This window comes from Lontra canadensis, unplaced genomic scaffold (assembly GCF_010015895.1).
Source record: "Lontra canadensis isolate GAN:19392208 unplaced genomic scaffold, GSC_riverotter_1.0 scaffold3, whole genome shotgun sequence".
Lineage (NCBI taxonomy): Eukaryota > Metazoa > Chordata > Mammalia > Carnivora > Mustelidae > Lontra > Lontra canadensis.
In genome coordinates this window covers 18,460,635-18,468,525 of record NW_022630997.1, presented here as the reverse complement: position 1 = coordinate 18,468,525, position 7,891 = coordinate 18,460,635, and the positions used below count along the sequence as shown (strand labels likewise).

At 44.4% G+C, this 7,891-nt stretch overlaps 1 pseudogene; it reads left to right on the top strand.

Annotated features, from left to right (window-relative positions):
• Positions 1-718: 718 nt before the first annotated feature.
• On the top strand, positions 719-6,036 carry LOC116879845 (annotated as a pseudogene).
• Positions 6,037-7,891: the final 1,855 nt, after the last annotated feature.

Here is a 7,891-nt window from a genome sequence, read left to right as displayed (position 1 = left end):
TGCGGAGTCTGCTTGAGATTCTCTTCTTCTCCCCCTACCCTCACACGTGCACATGCTCTCTCTCTCTCAAATAAATAAATTTTTAAAAAATAAAAGGCTAGAACATCGCCATCACCCCCAGAAATCTCTGTTATGACCCATTGCAGTAAATCCCCATTGCTGACACTAGGTAACTATTGATATGCTTCTCTTTTCAAGTATTTTCTAGAATTTCATGTAAATGGAATCATACAGTATTTACTCATCTGTGAAAATGACCCATTGAAACGGGTTTAACCCATTCATAGAAATACAATGATTGCTGTAGGTGGTAAAGTCTTTGAATATAATGTAAAGGGAAAAGAAACATTCTCTGGTAATTAAGGAGGGCAATTGTTCTATAAATATGGGGCAAATTACTGATCTTTTAAGATAGGAGAATTGACTGATATTTAGCTCAGGGGCCCTCAATAAAACCAGCTTCAGGGGAAGGATGGTTTGGGATGCAGCTTTGTGGAAGATGGAGGCAGATAAAACCCGTTTAGATGGCTGTGGAGGAAAGAAGGAGGTAAGGTAGAGAACGCCTGGAAATCAGTGTCAAACCTTATTTCCAGTCCTAGTTTTGTCGCTAAGAAGCCACCTGACTGAAGACGAAGTTATTCCCTGAGTTTACAGCTATGAGAACATGGCAGCCCAGAAAGCCAGGAGTGGAGATTGATCTTGCGGGAGAACGTTCATCATGGTAAATGACCTGAAGTGATTTCTGCATACAAAACTACCAAGCGTTGAAGGGCGCGGTGCTGTGGTTGTGTCAGATAGAGACGGAGTGACGGCCGTTGGAGTGGCCAGTGATAATGCCACAGAGCATAATGGGAGACCTGGTCACTTATCTACTTTTGCCTTTGCAACAGACCAAGGAAGCAAATTTGGACTTTCAAAAAATAAAAGGATCAGCTGTTACGATAACACCCACCAGGTGGTTCAATTCAGTCATTTACCTTTGGTGGTGAGTTTCATAGCCAGCGACAATGCCAACAACACAGGACTCACTATTAGCCTAGAAAGGGAGCTTGCTCTGTCGTTTGAAGAATTGAGACAAGTCATGGAAGTTTCTTATTCTGGCAGTGATTTTGATGTACACCTTATTTTCATTATAACAGACCCACTATCAGTTCAGCAATCTTTAGACCACAAAAATACTTGTATACATGTACTCAAGAAAGGGCCCCTTTCCCCACCTCACACTAAAGAAAGAGCTTTAGATAGATATAGTTTATGGACAGATTGATTATCTTTCTTGTATAGAGTCTTTTCTTAATTTAGTGAGATCTGGGGATGCCACAGAAATGGTTCAGTAGGTCTCAGCTCCTGGGGAGTTAGTCCAGTCACCAAATATGCATGAGATGTCTATTCAGTGGGTCAGAGTCAAAATGGTACTTTGGTCTACTCGTGCCATGAAGTTCTCCCTATTATATAATATGCCCAGGACTGCAGAATGAGGCGGACCTATTTTATTGTGAATAATAATGAGGACATATTTTTCTTTATATTATTTCTTTGCATTATTTCTTTGCATATGAAGAACATAAAATGGCTTAGTAAAAGCAATGAAATCAGTACGATCAAAAAAAAAAAAAGGAACCACATGACTTTAGGCAATTCGTGTGCCCACTCTAATCCTGTTTTCCACAAGGAAACAGACAACTGTGTAATAAAGGCGTCAGACTACAGATATAACTTCTAAGTAGCTACATTATTAAATGGAAGTTTTGTGAAGGCAGGAACTTTGTCTTTTATTCCAGTGACCCCAACACTTAACAAAATACTAGCACTTGATAAATACTTGTTGAATGAATGAATCATCTACGGTCTCTTCTAGCTCTGATACCCTGCTACTTTGAACAGAATCATCTGATACACTGTTGGTTCCCTAACCCCTGCCAATAGCAACTGGGCCCCAGTCTTGGTCCATATGGTGTCTTTACCACAAAACCCATGTACATGTGGAAACTAAAGTTTAATCTTGCCCACCCATTAAAAGCCGTCAAGACCAACACTCCCCATATACTCCAAGAGAGAAATGGCCTCTAGCCTCCGAGGAGAGCCAAAGGTAGGGGACAAAATGGGGAAAGATCTGACCCTCAAATTTGTAGCAATAAATCTCATGGCATATGGCTCTTCTAATGGGGTACACTTAGTGGAAAATGAAGCTGAAAGGTCAGGTGTGAGACCTTCCAGATTAAGATGGTTGTAAGCATGGTTTTCTTTGGCTTCACAGATTTTCATTGAACAAGTGCTAGTATTTCACAGTTTGGCAGCTTCTGCCAAATGGCAAAAGGCCTTATCCCAAAGGCTGCAAACTCGAATGCCCTCAGGGGCTGCATGAGTACTGGCTGAAGGGGGTTGGGACTATGCCAGTGCAGAAGGAGAGAAGTAAGTGCGGTGACCCGGACAGGGCACACTCAAACTTTAAAAAAAAAAAAATTCAAATTCATTTTTTAGATGTTGTGCTGTCAAAAATCTTGCTTCCAGAATCGGGCTTCTGGGTTGCCACTTTGCAAAGCAGGGGTCACCTCATGACTACATTTATGACGGCAGGAGCCTCTCCGTGACGGCTCTTTGAAAAACCCTGTACCTAGTAGGAGTGGAAGGAACACTTCTGGAAGTTCTAAGTTGTAGTGACAGACTGGGGGTTTATTGGGCCGAACAATGGGATGTGATTTCATCCCCACTTCTCTCCATCTTGCCTCCCAGGAAAGTGCCTGCTCCCAGGCTTGTTTATTCATTTCCACACTTCCAGCCTTTCCGGTTGCCTTGAAACAAACCTGGCCCCAGTGGGCTCAAAACACTCCAGTTCTCCTCTGTCACGCCTCTCGCTCTCTCTCCTTCCTCCCCTCCTCAGCATGCCCTTTTCCTCCCAGGGCAGAAGCTGATTCATTTTATTCCCCCTTTCTTCATCCACACCATGATTTTTGACCTTGGCATCCCCGCGTTCTCTTCTGAGGCATTCTAAGTTCACACTTCTCTTTCTACTATAAAGACTACCCAGTAGACCTATCACAAAAGAGGTATCAATGACTCCCGCTGTTCCTCCTCTAAGAATGTTGAGTTTCGAAGGGGGTATAAGGGCAATACTGAATGCAGTCAATGAAAAAAACTGATCTTTGGCCAGCTGACCTTCCAGGTGACCCTCAGATCATAGCAGCACTCTCACCTTGTCAGCAGAATAAAGACAGAGAAGAGCCAGGGAAACTGTGCTAGGAAGCGGGAAGAACAAAGCCGACTTACCACAAGGTTTAGCAGCTATTGGCTTAGTTTGACATTCCAGGTTTGCTTCTTACTAGAAGATCTGGGGCAAATTACTTAACCTATCTATGCCTCAGTTTCCCCATCTCTAAGATGGAGATCATAGCGGTATCTACCACATACATTGCTGTGAGAGTTCAAGGAATTAATACATCCAAAGTCCAAGAAAGCTTGGCACATGCTAAGAACTCAACGAACTTTAGCTTTTATTGTCTGCAAACCGGAACAGTGCCTCCTTCACAGATTTGGAGAATTAGATGGGTTACTTGCATTAGGAGAGCTAACATAGTACTTAGCACACAGTAAATGCTCAATAAATTCCTATGATTACTACAAGTTATGATAGGCTGAATTATGCCGTCCTGGTCCTAATCTCTGAAATCTGTGAATGTTACCTTATATGACAAACAAGACTTCGTGGGATTTTTTAAAAAAATTATTTTTTTGAGAGACAGAGAATGAGCATGAGCAGGGGTGGAGGAAGGCAGAGGGAGAGGGAGAAGCAGACTCCCTGGTGAGCAGGGAGCTCAGCGTGGGGTTTGATCCCGGGACCCTGGGATCATGACCTGAGCTGAAGGCAGACCCTTAACCAACTGAGCCACCCAGGCACCCCTGCAGGACCTTGAAATGGGGAGATTATTCTGGATTATCCAGGTGGGTCCTCAATGTAATCCTGAGCATCCTGTTAAGAACCCAATCCAAAAATGAGGAAATGACTTGAATAAATATTTTTCCAAAGAAGATATTTAAATGGCCCATTAGGATCTTGCTCAATAGCATTGATCATTAGGGAAATCAAATCAAAACTCCTAGAGATACCACCACACGCACACCCATTAGCATGACCACCATCAAAACAATGGAAAGAAACAAGTGTCGGTAAGGATGTGGAAAAATTGAATCTCTTGTACACCAATGGTGAGGATGTAAAATGGTATAGCAGCTGCGGGAAACAGCACGATTGTTCCTCAAAAAATAAAAATAGAATTACCATGTGATCCAGTAATTCCACTTCTGGGTATATACTCAAAAGAATTGAAGGCAGATTCTCAAAGAGATATCTGCACACCATGCTCACGACATTATTCACAATAACTAAAATGTGGAAGCAACCCAAGTGTCCATTGACAGAAGAATGGATAAGCAAAACATGGTATATACATACACAACAGAATATATTCAGCCTTGAAAGGAAGGAAATTTTGACGCATCCTATAACATGGATGAACCTTGAGGACAATATGCTAAGTGAAAGGAGCCAGCCACAGAAGGATAAATACTTTATGGTTGCACTTATCTAAGATCCCTAGAGTAATCAAATGCATACAGACAGAAAGTAGAATGGTGGGTGTCCAGGGCTGGGAGAAGGGGGAAACAGGGAGTTAGTAGAGTTTCAGATTTACAAGATGAAGAGAGAGATGGTTGGTGATGGGGGCTCAGCATTAGCAAGGTATTTAATACCACTGAAATCTACTACACTCAAACATGGTCGAGATGGCAAATTACACTGTGTGTATTTTACCACAATAAAAAAAAATTGAGGGGGAGAAAAAAGGAGGCAGAAGGAGATTAGACCACAGAAGCACAGGCAAATAGGTGCAGGGAGAGAAGATGCTGTCCTTCCAACTTGAGGATGGGGCTGCATGCCAAGGATTGCCTGCAAGCTCCACATCGGGAAGGGATGAGGACCGCATTATCCCCCTGGAGCTTCCAGAAGGCACCAGGCCCTACCAGAATCTTGGTCTGAGCCCCATAAGACTCAGTTCAGACTTCTGGTTTCCAGAAATATCAGAGAATACATTTCTGTTGTTTCAAGCCACTAAATGTGTAGTTGGTTATGGTAGCTGTAGGAGACTGATACAGAGTGCTCCTTTTCTAGGATCTTCAGGGAAGTCAGAGGGTTACAAATCCATAGAGATAAACAGAAATATTAGCACTCTTTCTTGGGGGGAAACTCATTCTCATACCTCTCTTGACCATTGCAGGTATGCAGTTAAACTTTCTTTCTTTCTGTTTATTTATTTATTTGATTGAGAGAGAGCACAAGCAGGAGGGAAAGCGAGAAGCAGACTCCCTGCCAGGCAGGGAGCCCAGTGTGGGGCTCGACTCCAGGACTCTGGGATCATGACCAGAGCCAAAGGCAGACGCTTCACTGACTGAGCCATCCAGGCACCCACAGTTAAACTTTCTTTTGCCCTGGGTTTGGAAGGAGGGAAAGGAGCCAATACTCCTAATCTATTTGTAGCAGTGTGAGAGCCAACAGCTAAAATGGTCATTTTTGTAGTAAAACAACAACAACAACAACAAAAAAAAAAAACCACCACGAAAACAATGGAGTTTGTTATTTCTTCTTTAAATGCATCAGCAGGGCCCATGGAGAAGGTCTGGAAAACGACAGCTGAGATTAGCTCCTCACCTCCCCACCAAGACCTTGAGTAGCTGTCAGCTCTGCAGGGAACAGCAGCAAACCCTCACGCAAATGGCCTATAAAAAAGGCCTTGTCAGAGGCACCTTGACCTGCCAGGGCTTCTCTGGTACGCAGATTCCCAGCGGCCCTCCCAGGGTTACGCTCCCTCGCATGATGTATTTCCCCTGCCTTTTTTAGAGCTGCATTATGCTTGCTCCAGGAAACAGCCTCTTCCTTCTCATAAACACAGCCTTGGGTTCCTGACCAAGCACCCTGCCACTCCACAGCTCCTCGTTCATCCATCACACTTTGCTGTCACCCTGGCCGCGATTGTGGAGAACTAGTCTAATTCCAGAGGTGAACCCAGGGTGGGGAGAAGGAAGGGGAAAGCCCTGGGAGCAGCTGAGGGTCACACACACCCCCGTTCCAGCCTGCTGATGAATTCCCTGGAAGCTGACTTGCCGGCACAGTGAGCAAGCCTTTCCGATGACCCAGTGGGTCTGATGGAAAATTCTTGATAAGGTCACCACCAGAGCTGGGCTTGGCATCTCTACTCCCTTGGCTCAGTGTGCAGTACCCAGGGACAGGATAGAACAGAGACCTTATGGAGACACTGGGAGACCTAGTGAAAAGCCCTGGCTCCTTGTAAGTGAGATAGGTATGGCTAAGCGGGGGGTGGATTTGAAGGGTCAACGTGACCAACCCCCCAAATATATGCTCCACTGGCTCTGGCAGTGCACCCGGCGTTCCCACCAATGGCTTCAGAAGAGCTTACGTTTACTGAGTGTTTACTATGTGCCAGACAATATTCTCAGTGCCTCATTCAGTGTTCACCACCACCCCATCTAGTAGGTACCCTTATTATCTCAGTTTACAGATGAGGAAATTACGGCTCAGGAATGTTAAGTAAGTTGCCAAAGGTCACAGAGCTGGTAAGTCATGGAGCTGAGATTCAAACTCGGTAGTAGCCCAGTGTCCAACATTATGCTCTCCTGCTTTTCAGGAGTAGCTGGACATGGAAGTGAGGACTTCTCCCCACCGTGGGTTCACCTCTGGAGTTGGGCCAGTTCTCCGAAATCACAGCCAAGGGCACTGAGGGCACCTTCTAGGCTGCTGAAAATGTTCTATATCAGCATGTAGATAGTGGCTACTCAGGCACATACTGCATCACAGCTCATGAAGCCACACACTTAAGGTTGTGCACTTTCAAGTATGTACACTACACCTTATTTAAACACACACACACATTCTCTCTTTCCCTACCCCCTGATCTCTCTCTCTCATTATTACCAGGACTATGGTAATATGAATATGTTAAAGCACAAAAGCTATGTAGGACATAGGGTGGTAGATGGCAAAAAGCCTTGTTTTATAACCCCTTACTGGTATTTTTGTTTAGAAAGGAGGTAGTTTAAATGAACACCAACAGCAGATTGGAATGTAATATGTACTCGCTAGAGATCAGAAGCTGGGACTTGGCGGTGCAGGGAGACAGAAAGGAGTATCCCATTACTTTGTCCTGGTTTGAGCCAATGACCCCTTCTGCTCCCAGAGGAGCATAAGGGGGTGGAATGATATATGTTTATTTTATCCATACTTCATCCCATTCACAATCCTTCAAACTGGCGTTTACTTTCCCTAAGCCACTCAATTCAGTAACATACTGTCAGCTCTCAACACATCCAATAGCCCTTTCTCAGTTCTCATCCTCCTTGACTGTCCTATAACCTTTGTCTGTTGATAAGCCCTGACTTCCTCCGTGGGACTCTTCATCAGACTTCGGTGACATTACACCATCCTCCTATCATTCTCTTCACTGATACTTCTTCTCTTCATTTGTTCTTGCTTTTCTCCTTCTTTCTCCCGATGACCCTATATACGGCCTCATCCTTGACCCACCCCACTTCCCTCTCTCCACTGTCTCCATCCATTTCCCGCCATGGCCTCTACCTACCATTGCCTCTGCTTCAGTGACTCCTAACTCTACACATTTGCTTCCTTTTCTGAGCTGCAACCCTGAATCTCCAAATAACCACTCGACAACTTTATCTAGATGTTTTCCAAAGGCAGTAGTCAAAGTCCATGGTTACTGTCATCCTTTCTCCAAAACCAGCTCCAAGCACAAATTCTTCCTTTCATCCAACCTCAAACCTTGGCATTTTCTCAGATTCCTCTTCCTCTTCCCCAACATCCAGCAAA